Source organism: Pristiophorus japonicus, unplaced genomic scaffold, assembly GCF_044704955.1.
Source record: "Pristiophorus japonicus isolate sPriJap1 unplaced genomic scaffold, sPriJap1.hap1 HAP1_SCAFFOLD_219, whole genome shotgun sequence".
NCBI lineage: Eukaryota > Metazoa > Chordata > Chondrichthyes > Pristiophoridae > Pristiophorus > Pristiophorus japonicus.
The window spans coordinates 66,656-86,229 of NW_027251897.1; the positions used below are offsets into that span (position 1 = coordinate 66,656).

The window sequence follows — 19,574 nt, forward strand, 5'->3', positions numbered from 1 at the left end:
CACAGCTGGTAATGTTTGCGGAATATGTTTGTGCAGTCAAAACGCACAATGACAAACTGGAACCGCGCGGCACAGAATCCTCGGGGAAAACACAGTTAAAAACTTCGCCTCTGGGTGGGCTTTAACCACCAACTTTTAGGTTAATAGCCCAACGCGCTAAACCATTGCGTCACAGAGACTGACGCAAGTGCACACTGCACGACATCCAAAACCAGGGTGTCAGTCAGTTGTACTTTTCCCAAATAAAGGGTGGACATTCAGTGTGGATGTATGGAAGCAGTCTGGTCCCGCACACTGCAGACACTTCCATGTCACTGCCAACCAGCTCTTCCACAACCGGTGTGATCTACCTTACAGCCTTCCGGTGCCTTGTCTGTGAAGAAGTATTCTGATTGTCCCGAAGACGGTATTCGGTTTTAATTCCTTTTCTGCTCCCGACTGCAGATATTCCTGTGAATAAACGCGAACAAAGTGCTTACAGGGTCAGTTCGATTGACCGTTTCTTTGCTTGGTGAAATTTCAAAGATTGAAAGCAACGCACATCAACCCCAGAAAATGCTGGAAACACTCAGCAGGTCGGGCATTATCTGTGGAGGTGGGGAAGTGGGAATAATCGATGGGTTTGTTTGCGGCTTTAATCTGCTGCTGGAAAGTGAGGCAGCGCTGCAGGATGCTTCTTTTCGAGGTGTAAGAAGAGGTTTCCGTCGTGTAACGGTTATCACGTTCGCCACACATGTGAAATATCCTCGGTTTGAGCATGGACAGAAACATTGTTTTGGAGAATATTTTTCTGTGGAATACATTTTTTAAAAGTAGCCCCAGGTTCCTTGTATCATGAGCGATGGGCATTTTAACTCACTCTCCTAAAATACAGTGTGTGTAAAATCAGACAGGGGATAAAACTTCATCAATGATTAAAGTTCCTTAACTCATTAAAGTTCAGTTCTTGAAGTTTCCATCAATTCATTTCATAAACATAATTGAAGTGTGTGAGAGAATTAATAATGGGCTTTAATCGTTAAGGACCCCATTACTTTATGTTATAGACCCAGGTTACACACTCTCTTGCTTCTGAAAGAGTTGAGGTCCATGTGGGGGTGATTCGGGCACATCTTTCCCCACATTACAAGTGTGTCAGGAAATCAACCATCCAAAGCCCTTTCATGAACCACAGGGGTTCCCGCAATTGTCTGGTCTCAAAGCGGTTTTAGTCCTTGTCAATATCTCTTGTCCATTTCCCGATGTTTCCCGATTCTGTCGGTCTCCCTGGCTCTCTTCAATCTGTGTGTGGCCACCTACAGATTGGATTTCAATGAATACCTGTGTTTGTGTTTTCAATAACAACAGAAAATGTTACTTATATATTTCTTATGTTCTCTCCAAATCCTCGATATCCTTCCTAAATTGTGGTGCCCAGAACTGTAAACAGGATCCAACTGAGGCCAAAGCAGGGATTTATAAAGCTTTGGTGTAAGTTCCTCACCGGTGTAATCTATTTCACGTTATGAAGCCAAGGGCCCTGTATTCTTTTTTAGTAACCTTATCAAATTGTCTACCCACCTTCAAATATTGCTGTGTGTAAATCTCTCGGTCACTCTGTTTCTGCATCCGCTTTAAAACAACACCATTTAGTTGAAGTTTCCACAGATCACCACCGTGTGTTTCCCAGACCTTACACTGAGGGACACAGGAACAGGACGAGGCCATTTAGCCCCTCGAGCCTGTTCCACCATTCCGTGAGATCATGGCTGATCTGATCTTGGCCTCAGCTCCACTTCCCTACCATCTCCGCCTAACCCTTGACTCCCATATCGTTCAAAAATCTGTCTACCTCCACCTTAAATATATTCAATGACCGAGCCTTCACAGCTCTCAGGGGTAGAAATACAAAGATTCACGCCCCTCTGAGGGAAGAAATTCCTCCTCATCCCCATTTTAAATGGGCAACCCCTTATTCTGAAACTATGTCCCCTCGTTCTAGATTCCCCCACGAGGGGAAACATCTTCTCTGCATCTACCCTGTCCAGCCCCCTCAGAATCTTACACATTTCAAAGATATCATCTCTCACTCTGCTAATCTCCAATAGGTAGATCCCAACTTGTTCAACCATTCTTCATAAGACAACCTTGTGAACCTTCTGTGAAATGCCCCCAATGTAAGTTTATCCCTCCTGAAATGAGGAGAGCAAAACTGTACGCAGTACTCCAGGTGTGGTTTCACCTGTGCTCTGCACAGTTGGAGCAGGACTTCCGTACTTTTATATTCCAACCCACTTGAAATAAAGGCCAACTTTCCATTTGCCTTCCTAATTACTTGCTGTATCTGCATGCTAAATCTTTGTGATCAGGAAGGCCAATGGTATCTTGGCCTTTATTGCAAAGGGGATGGAGTATAAAAGCAGGGAAGTCCTGCGACAGCTGTATAACGTATTGGTGAGGCCACACCTGGAATACTGCATGCAGTTTTGTTTTCCATATTTACGAAAGGCTATACTTGCTTTGGAGGCAGTTCAGAGAAGGTTCACTAGTTTGATTCTGGAGATGAGGGGGTTGACTTATGAGGAAAGTTTGAGTCGGTTGGGCCTCAACTCATTGGAATTCAGAAGAATGAGAGGTGATCTTATCGAAACGTGTAAGATTATGAGGGGGCTTGAGAAGGTGGATGCAGAGAGGATGTTTCCACTGATGGGGAGACTAGAACTAGAGGGCATGATCTTAGAATAAGTGGCCAGCCATTTAAAACTGAGATGAGGAGAAATTTCTTCTCTCAGAGGGTTGTAAAACTGTGGAATTCCCTGCCTCAGTGAGCTGTGGAAGCTGGGACATTGAATAAATTTAAGAGAGAAATATACAGCTTTTTAAATGATAAAGGGATAAGGGGTTATGGGGAGCGGGCAGTGAAGTAGAGCTGAGTCCATGATCGGATAAGCCATGATCTTATTGAATGGCGGAGCAGGCTCGAGGGGCCGTAGGGCCTACTCCAGCTCCTATTTCTTATGTTCTTCTGTAAGAGGACTCCCAGATCCCTCTGCTCCACAGCATTTTGTAATCTCTCCCCATTTAAGTAATTATTAGCTTTTTTTGTTTTACCAACCAAAGTGGATAATCTCATATTTCCCACAGTATACTGCAGCTGCCAATTTTTTCCTCAATCACTGACTCTATCTATATCGCTTTGCAGATTGTTTGCGTCCTCCTCACAACTTGCTTTCCCACCATATCTTTGTCTCAGCAGCAAATTTGTCCACATTACAAACATGCAGAGCGCAGAACAAATTATTTTGCACCCTGGCGATGTTTTCTCATTGCCTTTGAAGGCGTATATCGCAGATTACCAGAATGAAACCGTACATTTAAGATTTATACTATGAGGGAAAATTGCACCTTATTTTATTAGTTCGAGGTGTTTCATTAATTGGGTGACATGCTGTATTTGTTTGAGGTGCTGTGGAAAAATGGATCCTTACTCATTGCTGACTCTAAGTTAGAACAAATGAGTGTTCGACAGTAAAATGAGCACTGCACTTTAATTGGGAATTACATATCCAGAGTTATAGTAGGCAGCCGCATACCACAGTGAAGTAGAGCAGACCCGAGAGACTCAGCTAACATTTGGAAAGTAATCACTGAATTAACACAGAAGAGTGCAAAACATTCATCAGAACAATATACAATCTATACAATGAGTCTGATTGTGTTTGAAGGAACACGGCCATTGGAGAGAGAGCATCGTTTCCAATTACATTATATAATAAGTCTGATCAACATTTTCCAGTTTTGGGACGTTTAGCTTCAATTTCGGAATTTTGCATTGAAACATATTCTATGTCATGAGGGACTCAAATCAGCGGCCGTAATGTGTTTGTTCAAACAACTGAAACTAATTTCAACTCTGTTGCATCTTGACTGTCCCAGTGGGGAGCCCACAGGATATAATTGAAAGGCTCCGGGAATATTTCAGAGTTTAATTCAGAGAGATTGCCCAAAACACGAAGAGGCAGCATCGCTTAACGCAGAAAATGCCTGATACATCCTTACTACACAGTATAAATACACACGAGGCCCATGCTTGAGAGAAGGTCAGTCTGTGACCTGTCCTTTATTCCTTCGCACTCAAGTGATGAAGGTAGGTGGAGCTTCCACTTTTATACCTGAAGGTCCAAGTTAGGAGTATCTCCCACCTCGTGGTCAGTGTTCTCACGGTGTACAACTTAGGTCAGTTTATACATGGGTTACAATGCTGGTTGAATACATGACATCACCTCCTACCCCAAAGTCTTATTGGGATCACAGGTTGAGTCTCTCTAGTGGTTTACGCTCCCTTGTAGAGCGCCTGAGTTGGGGCTCCAGTTGTTGGGCGTTGGCCTGAGTGTCTGCTGTTTGCAGTGCTCAGGCCTGTCCGGACTGCACACAGTGACTGGGCTCTCCTCCCTTTGGTTCCGGTGTTCGGTCACCTGTGGTGGAGTGAACTCTATATCGTTCTCTTCCCCTGCTTCTTCTATGGGGTTGCTGAACCTCCTTTTTGTTTGATCCTTCATGTTTGCGGCAGATTTGTCCATTGGTAAGTTTAACTACCAGAAACCTATTTCCCTCTTTGGCAACCACAGTGCCTGCGAGCCATTTGGGCCCTGCAGCGTAGTTGAGGACAAAAACAGGATAATTTACATCAATACATCATGCGCTCGCATTCCTGTCATGGTAGTAATATTGTGACTGGCGCCTGCTCTCGACAATTTATTTCATGGTGGGGTGTATAAAAGATAATCGTGTTTTGAGCGTCCTTTTCATTAGTAGCTCTGCGGGTGGAACCCCTGTGAGCGAGTGTGGTCGGGATATATAGGCCAACAGGAGGCGTGATAAGCGGATTTGTAGGGAACCCCCTTGGAATCTGAGCATCCCCTGCTTGATTATCTGCACTGCTCGTTCTGCCTGGCTGTTTGAGGCCGGCTTGAACAGTGCCGTTCTAACATGGTTAATTCCATTCCCTGCCATGAAGTCCTGGAATTCAGTGCTTGTGAAGCACGTCCATTGTCACTGACCAAGATGTCCGCTAGAACTGTGGGCGGCGAACATTGCCCGTAGACCTTCTAGCGTGGCAGAGGATGTGCTTGAATTTAAAATGTCACACTCGATCCATTTGGAGTCGGCGTCTACTACAACCAAATACATTTTCCCCATGAAAGGACCTGCGTCGTCCACATGGATGCGTGACCAAGGCTTGGCCAAAGGCTAAGGGGGGCTTCCCTGGGCGCATGGCACAGCTGGGCACATGTGTTGCACCTGCGAACACAAAGTTCCAGATCTGCGTCTATCCCTGGCCACCAAACATGTGACCTGGCAATTGCCTTCATCGTGACAATGCACGGGTGCCCATTGTGGAGTTCTCTGATGAACACCTCTCTGCCCATCTGGGGCATGACCACGCGGTTTCCCCACAGTAGGCAATCGGCTTGAATCGAGAGTTCATCCCTGCCCCTGTCAAATGGTTTAAATTCCTCAGTGCATGCCCTGTACGCGGCTGCCCAGTCCCCATTCAGGACACATTTCTTGACTAGAGACAATAGCGGGTCTCTATTTGTCCAGACTTTAATCTGACGGGCTGCCACTGGTGAGCCTTCGCTTCCGAAAGCTTCAACAGCCATGACCATCTCAGCACCATGCTCGGTAGCCCCCTCAGTGGTGGCTAGTGGGAGCCTGCTGAGTGCATCGGCGCAGTTTTCAGTGCACCGTCTGTACCGAATTGTGTAGTCATATGCAGCTAACGTGAGTGCCCACCTCTGTATGCGGACCGATAAGTTTGCATTTATAGCCTTGTTGTCGGCCAAAAGGGACGTTAGGGGTTTGTGGTCTGTCTCCAGCTCAAATTTCCTGCCAAACAGGTACTGGTGCATTTTCTTTACCACATATACACATGCGAGCGCCTCCTTTTCTACCATCCCGTAGCCCCTTTCTGCCTGGGACAGACTTCTGGAGGCATAAGCTACCGGCTGTAACTGACCCTTGGCATTGACATGCTGCAACACACACCCGACACCATAGGACGACAGATCGCACGTTAACACAAGTTTCTTACATGGGTCATATAGCGTTAAAAGATTGTTGGAACATAACAAATTGCGTGCTCTATTAGAAGCCCTTTCCTGGCTGTCCCCCCAGACCCATTCACGACCTTTGCATAGGAGCACGTGCAGCGGCTCCAGCAGCGTGCTCAATTTGGGAAGAAAGTTGCCAAAATAATTCAGGAGCCCCAGGAACGAACGCAGTTCCGTCTGTTACCGGGTCTGGGTGCTCTCTGGATCGCTTCCGTCTTGGATGCAGTTGGGCTGATCCCGTCTGCTGCTACCCTCATCCCCAGGAATTCTACCTCTGGAGCTCGGAAGACGCACTTCGCAGTTTTCAGGCGCAGACCTACCCGGTTCAGTCTGCGCAGCACCTCCTCCAGGTTGTGGAGTTGTTCTTCAGTATCGTAACCCGTAATGAGGATGTCGTCCTGAAAAACCACCGTCCCTGGAATCGACTTGAGGAGGTTTTCCATATTTCGTTGGAAGAGCGCGGCGACCGAGCGAATCCCGAACGGACATCTGTTGTACCTAAACAACCCCTTGTTTGTCGTGATAGTGGTCAGCTTATTCGACTCACTCGTCAGCCCCTGGGTCATGTAAGCTGAGGTCAGGTCAAATTTTGAAAAAGGTTTGCCACCGGATAGCGTCGCAAAGAGCTCCTCAAATCTCGGTAGTGGTTACTGGTCTTAGAGTGACACCCGATTGATGGTGGCCTTGTAATCGCCACATATCCTGACTGACCCATCCGCCTTGAGCACCGGCACAATCGGGCTCGCCCAGTCACTGAATTCGACTGGCGAGATGATGCCTTCCCTCAGGAGGCGGTCCAATTCGCCTTCTATCTTTTTCCGCATCACGTACGGCACCACTCTGGCCTTGTGGTGTACTGGTCTGGCGTCCAGGTTTATGTGAATCACTACCTTGGCCCCCATGAAAGTGCCAATGCCGGGTTGAAATAATGAGTCAAATTGGTTCAGGACCTGTGAGCATGATACTCGCTCCACAGAGGAAATTGCATTGACATCGCCCTATTTCTAGTTCATGACAGCAAGCCAACTCCTCCCCAGTAGTGCGGGACTGTCCCATGGGACAATCCAGAATGGCAACCTGTTCTCTGAATCTTTGTGTGTCACGACTACCGTGGCGCTGCCTTGCACCGGAATGATCTCCTTGGTGTAAGTCCGTAGCTGTGCGTCAATCGGCGATAATTTTGGCCTCCTGGCCTTGGATGCCCACAACTTTTTGAACTGTTTGATACCCATCAGGGACTGGCTGGAACTCGTGTCTAACTCCATTGTTACTGGGATGCCATTGAGGAGCACTTTCATCATTATTGGTGGCGTCCTGGTGTATGAAATGTATATGTGCTCCACATGAAATCGCTGAACCTCAGCTTCCAGCGATTTCCCCCAGTGTCCATTTCTGCAATTTCTGCAGGCATTTTGCTCATCTCTGCAAACTCCGGCTGAATGTATGCCTCCATGCCTCCAGCATGAGTTACGGTTTGAAACAAAAGGTCCCTTGCCAGTCGATCGTCCCTGACTGCCCCTGTTATTGTCCTTGAGTGCACCATTAACAGGTGTTGATGGCCCCAGTACTGGCCGCATTGTCACTTGCAATGGCGTGAATCGCTGTTTAGCTTGCCACTGTCTCTGTCGAACTCCCCCTCTGGGTTCGACTACATGTTGGGGCATGCCTGACTGCCCTTGTCTGCCTGGAGAACTGTGTGCTGCTTTAACAATGTTGAATCTCTGTCCCAACCATTCCTTAACACAGTAACTCTCGTCGATACTGCTAGCGGCAATGCTCACGTGGTTTAAATCCCAGTTTCTTGTCGCCATTGATACGTCCTTACTTCACAGTATAAATGCACACAAGGCCTATGCTTGAGAGAAGGTCAGTCTGTGACCTGTCCTTTATTCCATAGCACTCAAGTGATGAAGGTGGGTGGAGCTTCCCCTTTTATACCTGAAGTTCCAGGTTTGGAGTGTCTCCCACCTAGTGGTCAGTGTTCTCACGGCGTACAACTTAGGTCAGTTTATACATGGGTTACAATGCTGGTTGAATACATGAAAATGCCTGCGACATTTTCCATCATTGATAAAATATTCTACGTGATCCTTGCAGTCACTGCTCTTCCTGGTCAGTGATTATAGTCATTGACGTTGTGTAACTCTGTGTGTGATCCATATTTGGCCTTGTTCTGTATCTGACAATGTAGTGATGACCATTAAATGATAGGGGCAGCGACATAATTTCAATAAATCAGAAGTCCACATTAGCCAAAGTCCCACTGCTCATTTCTGCCGTTCCTTTAACAGAAACAGCAACTCTGTACTCTGCAGACACGCAAATGATGAAATTATTGCTGTTGTTGGAACACTTTGTATACTTGCACCTGCCCCCGCCACTAAAAGCTCTCTAAAGTGTGTTTCTTACTGGGATTCGCTGTCACAATAGAGTTCTGAGAACTGAGAGGCACTGGGCAGACTGCAATATCTGACCGGACTGAATCTGTATTACTGGGACTATCTGTCATTGTACAACTGTATTGAGTGTCGTTCATTGACTGGGGTCGAACACCTGACCATAGTGGCCATGTAATTACTGGAATTCTTTGAGGATACAACGAGCATGGTGGATAGAGGTGTACCGATGGATGTGGTGTATTTAGATTTCCAAAAGGCATTCGATAACGTGCCACACAAAACGTTACTGCAGAAGATAAAGGTACGCGGAGTCAGAGGAAATGTATTAGCATGGATAGAGAATTGGCTGGCGAACAGAAAGCAGAGAGTCAGGATAAATGGGTCCTTTTCCGGTTGGAAATCAGTGGTTAGTGGTGTGCCACAGGGATCAGTGCTGAGACCACAACTGTTTACAATATGCATCGATGAACAAGAAGAGGGGACAGAGTGTAGTGCAACAAAATTTGCAGATGACACTAAGATTAGTGGGAAAGCGGGTTGTGTAGAGGACTCAGAGAGGCTGCAAGGAGATTTGGATAGGTTAAGCGAAAGGGCTAAGGTTTGGCAGATGGAATACAATGTCGGAAAGTGTGAGGTCATCCACCATGGGGAAAAAAAACAGTAAAAGGGAATATTATTTGAATGGGGAGAAATTACAACATGCTGTGGTGCAGAGGGACCTGGGGGTCCTTGTGCATGAATCCCAAAAGGTTAGTTTGCAGGTGCAGCAGGTAATCAGGAAGGCGAATGGAATGTTGGCCTTCATTGCGAGAGGGATGGAGTACAAAAGCAGGGAGGTCTTGCTGCAACTGTATAAGGTATTAGTAAGGCCGCACCTGGAGTACTGCGTGCAGTTTTGGTCACCTTACTTAAGGAAGGGGTACAGAGACGATTCACTGAGCTGATTCCAGAAATGAGGGGGTTACCTTATGATGATTGATTGAGTAGACTGGGTCTTTACTCGTTGGAGTTCAGAAGGATGAGGGGTTATCTTATAGAAACATTTAAAATAATGAAAGGGATAGACAAGATAGAGGCAGAGAGGTTGTTTCCACTGGTAGGGGAGATTAGAACTAGGGGGCACGGCCTCAAAATACGGAGGAGCCAATTTAAAACCAAGTTGAGAAATAATTTCTTCTCCCAGAGGGTTGTGAATCTGTGGAATTCTCTGCCCAAGGAAGCAGTTGAGGCTAGCTCATTGAATGTTTTCAAGTCAAAGATAGATAGCTTTTTAACCAATAAGGGAATTAAGGGTTACGGGAAGAGGGCGGGTAAGTGGAGCTGAGTCCACGACCAGATCAGCCATGATCTTATTGAATGGCGGAGCAGGCTCGAGGGGCTAGATGGCCTACTCCTGTTCCTAATTCTTATGTTCTTATGTTCTTTTCACACGGCGATGAGAATTGTACAGTGTACTGCAATTGTGGTCCAAAGAAAGTTTGATACCAGTTCAACAGAACTTCACTACTTTTCAACACTATCCATCTTGAATTAACCCTTGGTGCTCCATTTTCATTTTATGGATGTATAACCCGCATCACGACCTTTTCTGTTTATTTGTATTTCTACTCTGAGATCCCTTTGCTCCTCGACCTCACTTAGATTTTTATTCTCACGTAGTATTTGACCTTATCTTTCTTACCAAAGTATATGACCTCACTCTGTCTGTGTTGGATTGAATTTGCCAATTCAATGTCCAGTCTACAAGATTATTAATGTCTTGTTGTAGTTTGTTGCATTCCTCCTCAATAATGTCTATCAGCCCCACCCCAATTTGGCCTCATCTGAAAGTGTAGAAATTGTTTTTTTGATTCCAAAGTCTAAATGGACAACTTAAATTGAGAACAGCATTGGTCCCACACTGATCCTCATGGGAGCCCACTTTACACCTTCTGCACTCAGAATAACAGTCCTTTACTTCTGCTTTCTGTCTTGGGGTCAGCTCGCTATACATTCCACGACTTGTCCCCTAACACCGCAAGCTCTGACCTTATTCATTATTCTAATATGTGGTAACTCATCAAAGACTTTTTGGAAATTTAAGTATATTCTATCGACCATATTACCCTGGTCTACTCTCCCTGTTACTTCTTCAATGAAATCAAAGAAGTTGGTCAAGCAAGACTTTTGCTTTTGAATCCACGCTGATTATACATAATTATATTTTTGGTTTATAGATATTCTTCTATTCTCTACTTTAGAAGGGATTCCATTATTTTCCTACCACCGAAGTTCCACTAACTGGTCTATAGTTCCCCGGACATGTTCTATCTTCCATCTCAAATATAAGTATTACGTTAGCTATCCGCCATTCCTCTGACACTACACATTTTTCAAACTAATCATTAAATATTTGTAATAGTGCTCCTGCTATCTCTTCGCTGAATTATTTTAAAGTATATGGATGTAATCCATCCAGACCAGGGGTTCAATCCTCCTTTCATTTGGTTTGTTCATTTAATATTTCTCCTCTTTACTTATTGCAGTTATATAATTTCCCATACATTATTCCACCGTCATGTCCATCTGCCCTGTGTCCCTGGTAAATACAGAAGCAAAGTAATTATTTCATATTTTATGTAATTTTTCCATCGCTTCATGTGATTTAATATTGTCCATCGATTTGTGGCCCTATTCCCATCCGACATTCTTTTTTAAATGAATGTGCCTGTAGAAAGTTAGATGAGCGATTATGTTATCGGCCACCTAATAGTGGGAAGGATAAAGAGGTGTAAATTTAGGTAAAATGCAGAAAGATTCAAGATCTATCGTGATAATGTGGGACTTCAACGTAAACTGGGAAAATAACCATGCAAAGGGAAAATGCAGGGGAGGATTTCCTGAAATCTGTATTAGAACTTTCTCCATCAGTATGTTTCCAGCATGATGGGGAAGAAAGCAGTTCTGGATCTCGGAAATGGATTAAGTAGAGCATGTTTCTGTGGAGGAGCATTGAGGAAACAGTAATCACAATATTATTAGCTTTAGAGTAGTTATGGTAAAGGAGAAGGTATAATCATGTGTGAAAATACCCAACTGCAGGAGGACTAATTTTTTGAGTTGAAAGAGATCCGGCCCAGGTAGATTGAAACCAAAGATGTATCGGTAAAACAGTAAATGCACATTGGGAGACATTCAAAAAGGAGATAGATCGGGTAACGACTAGACACGTTTTCATGCAGGGTGCAGAAAAACCATGATAGCTAGCTACAGCTCGGTGGATGAATGAAGATCAACTAAAACACAAAAACGGAAGCTTGTGATAAACTTCAGGCTCATATTTCAGTAGAGAACCAAGCAGAATACAGAATGTACAGAGAAGGACTATCAAAGGAGGAGGAAGTAGAATCAGCAGAAAAACAGGATATTCGCCCATAGTACTTATCTGAGGAAGGAAACACTTGCCTTAGAGGTGGTGCAACAGAGATTCAACAGATTGATTCCTGGGATGAGAGGGCTGTCCTATGATGAGAGATTGTGTAGAATATGCCGATTCTCTCTTGGGTTTCGAAGAATCGGAGGTGATCTCGTTGAAACGGACAATATTCTGAAGGGGATTGACAGGGTAGATGTTGAGAAGCCTGGCTAGCTCAGTCGGTAGAGCATGAGACTCTTAATCTCAGGTTTGTGGGTTTTAGCCCCATGTTAGTCGGTTACTGTTCCTTAAAATTTATGTTGCTTTCACGGGAAAACATCATTAATGAACACATTATCTTCTTTTGCACAATGAAAGAAATACGAACTGAGGGAGAGTTGATAATTTAATCATCTGTTCTGTGCTCTGCATAAGAACACAAGAGCCAGGAGCAGGAGTCGGCCATTTGGCCCTTCGAGCCTGCCTTCTTTTACACTGAAACAAATTATAACCGTGAGTTTAAATTAGCAGTGCGAGATATTTACAGGGCACCTTTCAATGCTTCACAAACCCATTCCTTTCGCTGCAGCCACCCGGGATCGTTTCCCGGTTTGGGAAGTCTATTTGATATCAGCGCTTGCAATTGAAGTGGAGCAATTTTATTCCGTCAGATGGATGTCCCAAAGCACTTCAGAGTGGTGTCAAAACAAATAAGTTTGCAATTTAAAACACTGAATGTCAGGAGTGGGATTTGAACCCACGTCTCCAGAGGAGACTGCGACCTGAACGCAGCGCCTCAGACCGCTCGGCCATCCTGACTGTTCGATGCTTCAGTTACAAGTTATTACTCAGGAAAGTTTCGGACCGGGCGCTTGTTCAGTGTTGCTGGAAGGCCCAGTGATCGGCATATCCTCTCCCCCGGGGTTTTCCTGAGCCTGTCTTCGGTGCACGAGGAGGTTTGGCCCGGGTTGGAGGTAGCTTACATCCCAGGGATGGACAATAACACTCTGAGCTCTGGAACTGGGGAAGAGCGAATAATTAATGAGCTGTTTGTGGGTTTCAAATGCAACTTAGATCTGATGGTCTAAACCAATAGTGTTGTTTCACAGAATGAAAGAACTGCGAACAAGGACAATCGAAATTACAATAACTGAACTTTAATAATGAGTGAAACTTTAACCCTTGATGAAGTTTTATCCCCGATCTGATTTTACACACTCTGTATTTGAGTAGATTAGTTTTAAAATGTTCATTGCTCATGCGACAATGTTCCCTGGACTGCTTTTGTTCAATTTTATTGCAGACAAGATTTTGCTTCACAAATAATGTTTCCGCACAGGCTCGAAACAGAGACTTTTCGCGTGTGAGGCAAACATGATAACCGCTACACTACGGAAATTGCTGCTTAGCTCAGTGCCCATAGAGAAGTGTTCAGCAACAAGCTGAAATTCTCAATCCCTCTCTCTGCAAAAAGTTCCTTTCACAAATATTTCTCTGACCGGAACTGCACCAAACAACAATGTTCTCCTTTCAAAGTCATTAAACACCCCAATTGCCACATCTGCAATGTTAAGGACAAGGACTGAAAGCGCTTTGCGATCAGAAAATTGCCGGAAACCCCTGTGGCTAATGACACGACTTTTGATGGTTGATTTCCGTACACACCTTGTGTTATGTATTTAACCTTTGGCCACCTGTATCACACCACCACCAGAGGGCCGACCTGTTGGAGTGCCAAGGGTTCCCAGCATCCATTGGTATATATAAGCACGCTGGAGTCTTATTAAAGGAGCTAATGTCACACTAACTCATTGTTCTTTATTATGAGCGTATCAATTGGCGACGAGACAACGAACAACCACGCGAAAATGCAAGTAACAGTTGGTATAACTTGATAACAGCACAGCTGGCAATGATTGCGGAATATATTCGTGCAGCCAAAACGCACAATTACAACCTGGAACTGCACGGCACCGAATCCTCAGGGAAAAACAATTAAAGGCTTTGTCCCTGAATGGGCTACGATCCACCAACCTTGCAGTTAATAGCTGAACGCCCGAATTCATTGCACCAAAGAGACTGATAGATGCACATATTGCAAGACATTCTTGTGATATCTTCACAGAGCACAGCACACACAGCTTCCTAACATGCAGGCTGCTCTCTCGCAACTCTCCGGAAAGAGCCTGATCTGTTTAATGATTAACTGTACAGTTGCAGTACACAATACGTCCACTTCCACAGTGTGGCGCTACAAGCATTACAAGCTTACAGACATTACAATCCCAAACCAGGGTGTCAGTCAGTTAAAGCTTCAGATTGCTCTGACCAGGATGAAACTTGTTCACTCTCAGTTGTACGTTTCCCAAATAAAGGCTGGGACATTCATTGTGGATGTGTGGAAGCAGTCTGGTCCCGCACCACTGCAGACACTTCCATGTCACCACCAACCAGCTCTCCCAAACCGGTGTGATCTACCTTCCAGCCTTCCGGAGCCTTGTCTGTGACGAAGTATTCTGACTGTCCCGAAGCCGGTATCCTTTGTCATCAATAGGGTTTTAAGTTGTTTCGGTAATTTTTACCAGCTGGACAGTCGAGGCACAAATTGTAGAGTGGAACACTTGCGTGGACCCCGGTTTTCTAGTGGTTGATTTTCCTGGTTGGGTCCGTCGGTCGCGGTGGTCCGGTTGATGCCTGTTACCAAGTCAGTTGGTATTGATGTTCCACTGATTGGTTTTTTGAAGTTCTTTTATCTGATGTCGTCATGTCTCTTCCTGTGTTTTCTTGCCGTGTGCTCTCGATCTTGATCTAGTTGTTCCAAAGTAATGGTCAGAAAAATAGGTTGCTCTTGGTACGATAGGCCCCCAGTTATACTCTGAGAGGCTGCTTAATCTTCGTGCCAAATCTAACGTTTCTTTTGTTTAAGTTTTGCTGCCCATTGATTTAAGTGGTCTTCTTTGTATAAGTTTTGGCGGACTAGATAACTGAGACTTGATTAAATGTTTTAATCTGGTGTTGATAGACTTTTGGACGGCGATACTCCTTCTTTATGAACTGATGAACTCTTGTCCATTGTAATAGCACTGCTTTGGCTTCGGGAAGTCTGAGCTGAGCCAGATATTTCTATACATGTTGAAAAGGTGTTGGAATATGGATGTGATATTTGGGTCGTGTGGGTAAGGTGGATAATATTTCTTCCGTGGTCGATTGTTTAAATGCTAATGTTTTCTGGGAGCCTGACTATGGTTGAAGAGCTCCCCAGACAAACTGATTAGCTACAAGATCCAAACTCTAAATCCCACCCCTCTGTCACTGCAGCTTTTCCCCACAGGCCCAAACATGTATTTTAAAATCCCAAACTTGATGAAGAATTGAAGATTTCTTCCATATGCTTTTTAGAATCCCAAACTTAATGTTTACTTGTCCCAAATCGAATTACCTTTTCAGTGAGTCCAAACACTGGGGGGTTTCCACGAATTTTGGAATCTACATAGGCAGTCCCTCGGAATCGAGGAAGACTTGCTTCCACTCCGAAAATGAGTTCTTTGATGGCTGAACATTCCAATACTAGAGCCACAGATCCTATCACAGGTGGGACAGATAGTCGTTGAGGGAAGGGATGGGAGGGACAGGTTTGCCGAACGCTCTTTCTGCTGTCTACACTTGATTCCTGCATGCACTCGGCGATGAGACTCGAGGTGCTCAGCGCCCTCTCGGATGCACTTACTCCACTTAGGGTGGTCTTGGGTCAGGGACTCCTGAGTGTCAGTGGGGATGTTGCACTTTATCAGGGAGGCTTTGATTGTGTCCTTGTAGAGTTTCTGCTGCCCACCTTTGGCTCGTTTGCCATGACGGAGCTCCGAGTAGAGCACTTGCTTTGGGAGTCTCTTGTCTGGCATGAGGACAATGTGGCCTGCCCAGCGGAGCTGATCGAGTGTGGTCAGTGCTTCAAAGCTGGGGATGTTAGCCTGAATAAGGTCGTTGATGTTGGTGCGTCTGTCCTCCCAGGGGATTTGTTGGATCTTGCGGAGACATCGTTGGTGATATTTCTTCAGCAACTTGAGGTGTCTACTGTACATGGTCCATGTCTCTGAGCCTTACAGGAGGGCAGGTATTACTACAGCCCTGTAGACTATGAGCTTGGTGGCAGTTTTGAGGGCCTGGTCTTCAAACACTCTTTTACTCAAGCGGCCGAAGGCTGCACTTGCGCATGGAGGACGTGTTGAATCTCGTCTTCGATGCCTGCTCTTGTTGATAGGAGGCTCCTGAGATATGGGAAGTGGTCCATGGTGTCCAGGGCCGCGCCGTGGATCTTGATGACTGAGGGGCAGTGCTGTCCGCTGAGGACAGGCTGGTGGAGGACCTTTGTCTTACGGATGTTTAACGTAAGGCCCATGCTTTCATAGGCCTCAGTAAATACGTCGAAGATGTCCTGGAGTTCAGACTCTGTATGTGCGCGGACGCAGGCCTTGGTGAGGCCACACCTGGAATATTGTGTACAGTTTTGGTCTCCTAATCAGAGGAAGAACGTTCTTGCTATTGAAGGATTGCAGCGAAGGTTCACCAGACTGATTCCCGGGAGGGCAGGACTGACATGTAAAGAAAGACTGGATCAACTAGACTTATATTCACTGGAATTTAGAAGAATGAGAGGGGATTACATGGAAACATAAAATTCTGACGTGATTGGACAGGTTAGTGGCAGAAAGTATGTTCCCGATGTTGGGGAAGTCCAGAACCAGGGGTCACAGTCTAAGTAAAAGGGGTAAGCCATTTAGGACCGAGATGAGGAGAAACTTCTTCACTCAGAGAATTCTGAACCTGTGGAATTCTCTACCACAGAAAGTTGTTGAGGCCAGTTCATTAGATATATTCAAAAGGGAATTAAATGTGGCCATTACAGCTAAAGGTATCAAGGGTACGGAGAGAAAGCAGGAAAGGGGTACTGAGGTGCATGATCAACCATGATCATATTGAATGGTGGTGCAGGATCGAAGGGCCGAAATGCCTAATCCTGCACCTGTTTTCTATGTTTCTATGTTTCTATGTTTCTATGCAAAGCACAGAAAAAAATGGTTGAAGTATCGACTCTGCCTCAGTTCGCATTTCTTTCATTGTGCAAAAGAAGGTGACGGGTTAATTAATGATGCAATCCCGTGAAAGCAACACAAAAGTTGAACAAAAAAACATACGGTGACTGGCAGGTGAGCGCTGCTTCTGACACCCGGTGGGAATGGGCGGGGATTTTAAAGCCCCTTGTATTGTGAAACCTTCAGACAGTCAAACATTTCCGATGTGCTGTATCATCCTCGTGGCGCAACGGTAGCGCGTCTGACTCCAGATCACGTCGAGGTCACTGTTCTTCAGTGTAATTCGGGAATTAATATTTTCTTTGCTGTTTGGCAAGAACCAGACCCTTGCTCCAAGGTCTGTCTCACTGGTTCCCCGGTGTCAGACAGAGATACGCCTGCTGCCCTCATTTATTTCATGTGACAGGACACAAAAGTTCAAAATCAACCTGCAGGTGGCCACCTACAGCATTAAATAGTCAGGATGGCCGAGCGGTCTCCGGAGCTGTGGTCAGTTTGTAGTTTTTTTTCTGGAAGCGTGGGTTCAAATCCCACTTCTTCATTCTTGTCATTGAGCAAAACTCATTGTTTGACACCACGACCAACTCCTAAAAAGTGGGATTCAGCAGTTCACCTGCTCGCTTCACATTTCTGTCTGACCAGGTGCTGAAAGTGGAGATGATTCCGCAGTATAGCGGTTAACACGTTCGCCTCACACGCGATAGCTCACCGGGTGGGAATATTTTCTGGAACTTTCTCCTCCTGCTCAGAGGCGAGTTTGTTCTCCTGTGAAAGGTCATAAGAAATTAAACATGTAAGGATTAGTGGCCGGAGTAGGCCATTCAACCCTCTAGTCTGGTCCACCATTCAAGAAGATCCTGGCAGTTCATCGACAGCAAGTTTAAACATCTGGGGCGGAGCCAACAGGCACCTGGCTGTAATCAACGACAAAAAGGTCTTTTTTGCAGAAGCCCAGCAAACTCAGTCAGGAGATCATGAGATTCTAAAACGAGCCCCACGTTGGGTGATTATTTTTCATAGAATTATATAATCAGAAGTTTACAGCATGGAAGGAGGCCATTTCGGCCCATTGTGACCGTGCCGGCCAAAACAGGCTCTCCAGCCTAATCCCACTTTCCAGCACCAGGTCCATAACCCTGCAGGTTACTTCACTTCAGGTGCACATCCAAGCACTTTTTAAATGTGGTGAGGGTTTCTGCCTCTACCACCCTTTCAAGCAGTGAGTTCCAGACCCCCACAACCCTCTGCATGAAGAATGTTCCCCTCAAATCCCCCCTACACCTTCTACCAAGACTTTAAATTTATGCCCCATGGTTGTTGACACCTCTGCTAAGGGAAATGGGCCCATTCTATCCAATATATCACGGCCCCTCATAATTGTATACACTTCAATGATGCCTCCCCTCAGCCCACTTTGTTCCAAGAAAAACAACTCCAGCCTATCCAATCTGTCCTCATAGCTAAGATTCTCCACTCCGATAACATCCTCGAAATCTCCTCTGTAAGTCTCAAAGTGCAATCACAGTCTTCTTCCTGTAAAGCGGTGACGAGAACTGCACGCAGTACTCCAGCTGTGGCCTAACCAGTGTTTTATATTCAAGCATAACCCACCTGCTCTCTTATTCTGTGCCTCGGCTAAAAAAGGCCAGCATTCTGTATGTCTTCTTAACCAGCTAATCCACCTTGCCTGCTACCGTAAGGGATCTGTAGACATGCACTCCCAGGTCGCTTTGTTCCTCTACAATTCTCATTGTCCTACCATTTAATGTTTAATCTCTTTCTATTGTGTCTGTAAGCACTCAAGTAATGACTCCATGAGGCAAGGTATTGCACTTGAACTGTGGTGACCTTAGTCCATTATTGCAGTTCATGAGTGAGGGCACAGTGTGGTGAGCTCCGTTTTATACCTGGTTACCTGTCGTGTACCGGTGATCCCGAGGTCTCCACCAGTTGCACCCTCTGGTGGTACAGGCATCGTATATACAGTGTGAAGATACATCCAGTTGTCTTATGTAACTGTACATTGAGTGTACAGGGAGTATACTTATATTATACAGACACAACATCACTCTCCCCTTAGTCTTGTGCCACTGGCCTTTTCATTGTGTGCTCTGGCCCGAGACTTGAGTGCCCAAAGCCCTTGCACCTTGTCAATGCTTTGGCTTGGTTCTCTCCATGTTGACCCCCAAGTCCTTATTGCCACGACATTGGGAAATGGTCAGCAATGGATGGTTGGAGGTTGCAGTGGGGGTTGTGTGGGTTCTGGGTGTGATCCATGTGTGTCCATGGCTACATACATCCATTCCCCCGCCCCATACATAGACCCTGTGTGTGGCTCAACATCTGCATGTGCAGACCTGTACGGACAGAAAGAACAAAAAAACATCGGATTAGTTACATCACTGTTTGGGTTCTGCAGTAGTGAATCAAGTACATTTTACAGGTAAGGTACATACGTGGTGTCACAGTCTTGCCCCTGGGTTGTGTAGGTGCAGGTGGGTGAGGACACTAGTTCCAGAGTAACCAGACTGTGTCCAGGTTGTCTGATGGCGGCGCTGTGTCCCCTGCCAGCTGGGTGGGCTCAGATCGCTCACCTGGC

The 19,574-nt window shown here is 45.6% G+C and overlaps 1 non-coding gene across 1 annotated transcript; it reads right to left on the minus strand.

Moving 5' to 3' along the window:
- Positions 1-12,621: 12,621 nt before the first annotated feature.
- On the minus strand, positions 12,622-12,704 carry trnal-cag (transfer RNA leucine (anticodon CAG)). The gene has a single exon. It is a non-coding gene; the product is annotated as a tRNA-Leu (tRNA).
- Between the last annotated feature and the right edge of the window lie 6,870 nt (positions 12,705-19,574).